The sequence below is a fragment of the Apteryx mantelli genome, chromosome 1 (assembly GCF_036417845.1).
Source record: "Apteryx mantelli isolate bAptMan1 chromosome 1, bAptMan1.hap1, whole genome shotgun sequence".
In the NCBI taxonomy this organism is placed as follows: domain Eukaryota; kingdom Metazoa; phylum Chordata; class Aves; order Apterygiformes; family Apterygidae; genus Apteryx; species Apteryx mantelli.
In genome coordinates, this window is record NC_089978.1 from 144,522,598 (window position 1) to 144,528,383 (window position 5,786).

The window sequence follows — 5,786 nt, forward strand, 5'->3', positions numbered from 1 at the left end:
GTAGAAACTATGCTTCCTGCAGTAAATTCTGTGATTTTCATGTTTCTTCCATTCCAAACTACAAATGAGGAATTATTTCAAAAAGTACAGAAAAAGATTATGAAAACATAAGTTTGTACCAACTGGAAGACAACTGTGGTTTTGGAACATGAATCAATTTCATGGATCTCAAATTGTCTTTTCTACTCATGAATTCAAGACTCCTTTCCCCACCTCCACTCAAGAGTAAAAGTAGGGACACAACTTCTAACTTTTTTTGTCATTTAAGAAACTTTTCATAAAGCAGATGACATAAAATGTGTTAGCTGCCTACTTTTGCAGAGATGCGCAATGAACTTCAGTAACATACTATGAGCTGAATCAAATTGTCTGCCAAAAGCAAGCAAACTTTTCTAGACAATCTGTTATTTGACTCACTGCAATCAGTAAAGCCTATTGCACCATCTGCTCTATATAAAGTGCATGGTACATGTTTTTCATGGTTTCTAAACTTAGTGATGAGCCAGAGTCAACATTTCTACAGTGGGGATCCCCATAAGGAATTCTATCAACAATTCTTGCCCTTCCAGCTCCATGTCCAAGATCCTTTTCCATACAGACTTCATTGCTCTCTATACTCTCAGGAGAACCAAGGGACTTCTCAAAGGGCATCCCACTTAAGAATTAGAAAAGCACTGAGATCAAACTTATCCTTGTGGCTCCTCAAATTCGGTAATATTACTAGGACCCAAGCTTTACATGTGGGTGGGTAGAGAGATTACATAGCTAGATTTCTCTACCAAGATACACTAATTTGGAGGGGTCTTGGTGTGAGGGGTGTACTCCTGTTGTCTGTGCTCAGATTGTACCAACAGTAACCTCAATGTTTTGCCTTAGGAAATGCCCAGCCTTCTATCACTATTCACTATTGCTGAAGTCATTAGCAATTACAAGATTTCCTATATAGAAATATGTGCACAAAAACTGCAGAGCATACAGTAAACCTTGGCTGGGGGGGGGGGGGGGGACGGGGACATACCTATTAGTTATGGGCTACACATTTATTCTACTTGCACACTGCAAACCTGACACTTTTAGGAGAAATTAGACTACTACACATGACAATACAGCAGAGGGTACATTCCCATCAGCACCAAGGAGAGACAATATCCAGAAATCCCACACATGATCACAAAATATCCTGGCGTACAACAACTGCATCAGAGGAATCCAATCTGCTGGGGTTCTCAAACATCCAGAAATGTTCAAAGCCTCCCTGTTCAACATTTTCCTGACAAAGAGGGCTCACATCCAGCAAAACTATACACACACACACGCATATTCAAGGCAGTCCTAGCTGCCTTGAATCAAAAGGTGAAATGGGAATGGAAAATTAGACAGTGTGATCTGGATATACTTCTGCTGCATCCCTAACATAGTAGGTCAACCAAAACAATAGGACTTTGACTTTTTTACGTTGGAGGAAGGACAAAGGAATTCTTCTTGCATACCACTAAGAAACACTTTAAATTCTTATACACAGCAGCCAGCTGGTGTTTGAAGAAATTGTTCACAGCTTTTTTGCATTGCAAATGCGACTTCTCTAGAAGATACCTTCCCAGCGACACCTCTGCAGCTCTGAGCACAGAGCGGAGAAGGAGCAGGCGCTGCAAAAAGGCAGCTGCATGACTGCCCAGGCAATCAGCACATTGGGGAGCCACAAGACGGAAGGAAGATTTGGGGACAAGGTGACAGAACAGCAAAGTACTGGAACACACAGGGGAAAGAATATGTAGAAAAGCTGGATGCTAGAAAGAGGCTGTAATTTGAGGATTATTCATTTTTTGTGTGATTTTATTTGGTCTGTCTGTAGAATAGCCTGACAAAATATATAGATCTGATTCCACTAAGACTTCCTTACTGTACTATTACAGTATCGTAACTTAACATGGTCCAAACTATATATACACTCTTTTCTATTACATAACAGAAGTGAAATGCATTTTGTTGGTTGCATTTAAAATCATACAATATACTTATAACATTTCTAGAAAAAGCTTTCCTGAAATACTCAGCTAAGTACTTCTTTGAAACTTGTTGCTTTTTGACTCTATACATTTTATTTTTACTGGCTTTTAGTCCATAAAAGCCTGGTTAGTGCTGGGCTTCCAGATTCTAAAATATTTATTATGTTTTCTGGTCTGGGGCTGGCAATTGCATTATGCAACAGGTGGTCCTGAAAGACATCCAAAACCCAGCAACAAACTGGCACACATCATTCCCCTGGACATTTCACTATAAGTATGCAATGCAGTTTAGGCTTCTGAGGCATGTACTGCCCTGGCATGAAAACGATGGTTAAATATGATGGCTGACATTTTTCATTAAAATACAATGTTACCCCAATGGAAAAGTGGGTTTTAAATAAAAATAAAAAATAAAAAAATAAAAGGAGGAGGAGGTTTACCTGGGAAAAAGATACATGGTGGGAAGAAGAATATATTTGCAGTACACCATGGGAGTTCCACTTCATGTATTTTGAGTGTCCATTTTCCATCATGGGCAGAATTCCCCATTTGGGTTCCGTTTCTCAAGAAGAACTAAAACCATACAACTGCCATGAAGCACTTCCTCACTACAATAAGAGGAGGAGCCTGGCATAGATGGTAGGAGATATGACCAGGATAATATCAGGAGATACCTACAAGAGATGAAGTCTGATGGGCACTTGGAATACAGATGAAGAGAACAGCATAAAGTACCTGAACTGCAATGCCCCAAGAGGCGTGACAGCAAGATTTTAGAACCCAGATTTAGATAGCTTTGCTCAAACTCAACCAACCAGACAGGCATTCCTCTACAGATGAAATTCATCACTTTTTGACCTCTTCTCCTCTAACATTTGTCTGGTTTCATGCTATTTTATTGGCTTCTCATCTAGGTGTGTGAGATTCACACATCTAGAAGTTCTGCCTGAGAAAGCACACCAGTGGATAAAGTCCTTAAACTTTCATTTTAGTCAGTGGCTGGAACATAAGGGTTTAGGGAACCCCTGTTGTAAAAGAATGACATGGCGGGGAAAGGCTTGGGATTCTGTAGGCACTAAAAGTCAATGGCAAAAGGTGCCCTGGTGTTTTTCAAATCAAAGTGCTAAAGAAATGGAGTACTTTTTAATTTTAAAATTCCAGAAAGTACAATGCCTGCTGATGGAGAAGATGGAGGGAGAGAGATGTTCCAACCTTCAGTGCCACTCCCTTGATTTGATTTCTTCTAACCTCAGAAGTAGTCTTTCCTCAGGTCACCTCAACTTGCCACCATCCTAGAAAATTTAGAGTGCCACGGAAAACCCACCCATCGCCACAGCAAGTAGAAGGGCCAATATCCACTGACTATTTCATTTCCTGCAGTCTCCAAAGTAACACTTTCATCTATTCTTTATGATAATATTAATTCACCAGAAAAAAAAAATCAAATGTATGAAAACTGACTAGCTTTTATTCTTTAAGAAAATTTTAGAAGCATGGGAGAGAAAGAAGAGCAATATTCCTTCACACACACACACACACACACACACCCTTGAGCAGACAGAGAGTAAGAATTTGGATTAGCTGCTTTCATGATTTGAAAGCCAAATTGCCAAAGAAATGTTTGGTATCGACTATGGGGATGTTTCCACATAGTTACTACATGCAACGTAACAGAGAACATATGAGAAGAATGAGTAAAGGAAAAAAATAGGAAAAAGGAAAAGGATAGACACTGAGGATAGTTGCCACCCCAGAGGAGTACATATAGAAAGTAGCTTCCAAGGAGGAGGGGTTTTGATGCAGGGCCAGATATCTAATAGCTTTCCCAGGCTTTACAGCCAGGACCTGTCTTAGTTCCTTTTTTTTCCTTGCCACTATGTCTCTGGGAAGACACCTTCATGTTTACTTGGTGGTATACTTTGGAAAGACAGGACAACAGAAAAATGAAAGCAAGCAGGAGGTAGCAACATTTCAGACCTGTTCCAAGTCTCTGCTGCTGCCTTGCCATGTAGCTACCAAGTCACTTATAAGAACACAAGCTCCCGTAGGGCTCTTCTATGCCTCAGGAATTCGTGAACCAGTTCCTGGATATTTAAAAGATAAACGGACTTTATTTCCAGTCAATGTGTCAAGTGTTTCACACACCAATGACTCCATTGGAAACCTGAGGAGTCCCCACAGTTCAGCTTGCATACCTAGCTACAGAGCCCAGGAGAAAAAAAAATTACGAGTCCACCTAGTTTTTCCATCAGAAATTGCTTACTATTTAGTACTTAAACATGAACATTGTAAATTTAATTATGTGTCAAGGAGCAGGCTTGCATAGAGAGAGTTTATTTTATTCAAAATACCATAGTTGATTTGCCAGCTTAAGCAGCTTTGGTTTTTATTGAGTTATACTTGTAAAGGAAAAGGGAACCAAGTTGATCGTGATATAAGGCAAAAGTAATATCTGAGAACAGTAATACATATTTCTTTTTTACCCAGTTCCATACTGCTGGAATATTCTCTTTAGCTCTGTCGCTTTATATTTACTATCCAAGCTATACCAAGTCTGTGACTACATCCCAAATGTAAATAGTGTACTTGCATATTCTATACAGATCTATGGAGTGGGTGTCTGTGTGATGGATTAGTAAAATTCTGTTGCATGCTTTAGGAATCAAATGCCGGCTCTTTACAGTGAGACACACACTTAAAGTGCTCAGAAACATCAAGCGTGTTATAAAACAGCTCATAGCATGAAAAACAGATTAAAACATTCAGTTTTGGTCTCACTACATTCTTGATTCAACCACATTACCTGTCATTTTTTCTCCCCTGTATGTTTTCGAGAGAATGACTAGCTCCCAACAGGTTTAGGCAAGCTGGTGTAAGGAAGGGAATATGGCCCTCGCTTTTACTGAATGTCCAGAACTAGACTTCCCCTGACAGCAATGTATAGGAGCGCGAGGCCTTCAAAAGCACTGCATTGACTTGTGCCGGACGAGCAGACCACAAAACTCACAACACGCAGAGAAAAAAAAAAAAAAAAAAAGAAATCAAACCATGTCCTTGAGTACTAGTTGCCATCAAACCAGGGCTAGGTTAGCTCCTAGATGAAAAAGGCAACGCTGCTACCACATTGCCAACACCACCACCAAATGCCTTCCTGGCCCCTCGCCCCCACTCCCCACAAGTGACATCCTTGTCTTATCCGCTAGGGAGTGAATTATTCGGCAACCCGCTTGGAATATCACAGCGACGACAGCAGGGCTCTGCGAAGGGAGAACTAACTTGTAAGGACGCCCAGGCAATCATTCGAAGCCCATTAAGGAATAAAACAAGATACCTACGGAGACTTGCACATGAAAGAGCAAGCATTTCTGACTTAAATCTTTTGAAATGGCGTACATAATTCATTTTTGCTAGGGAAGCAAGTTGATCTTGCAGCTCATTGGCACCACACATTGGTTTTTCCTCTGTAAAAACATAACGAGGTAATTGTTGGTGCAAAAAGGATTAGGCTCATAGCAATTTGCAGAATTTTCTTTTAGCAGCTTTGCATTATTACCATTTTCAAAGGCAGGACTTGAATACGTATCAGCATTGCTATCTGAGGATCTTTCTTAGGCTGTGCGATCAAGAACTAGACACAACAAATTCTCAGTTGTAAATGTCAGACCTCACGCTAGGCATGCTTTGGTTTCCCCTTAACACACAGATGGAGGATCAGATCAGAGATCAAATGTCAGAGCCACTGACTACAGGAAATTAAATCAGTTAAGAGGAAAGCCAAAA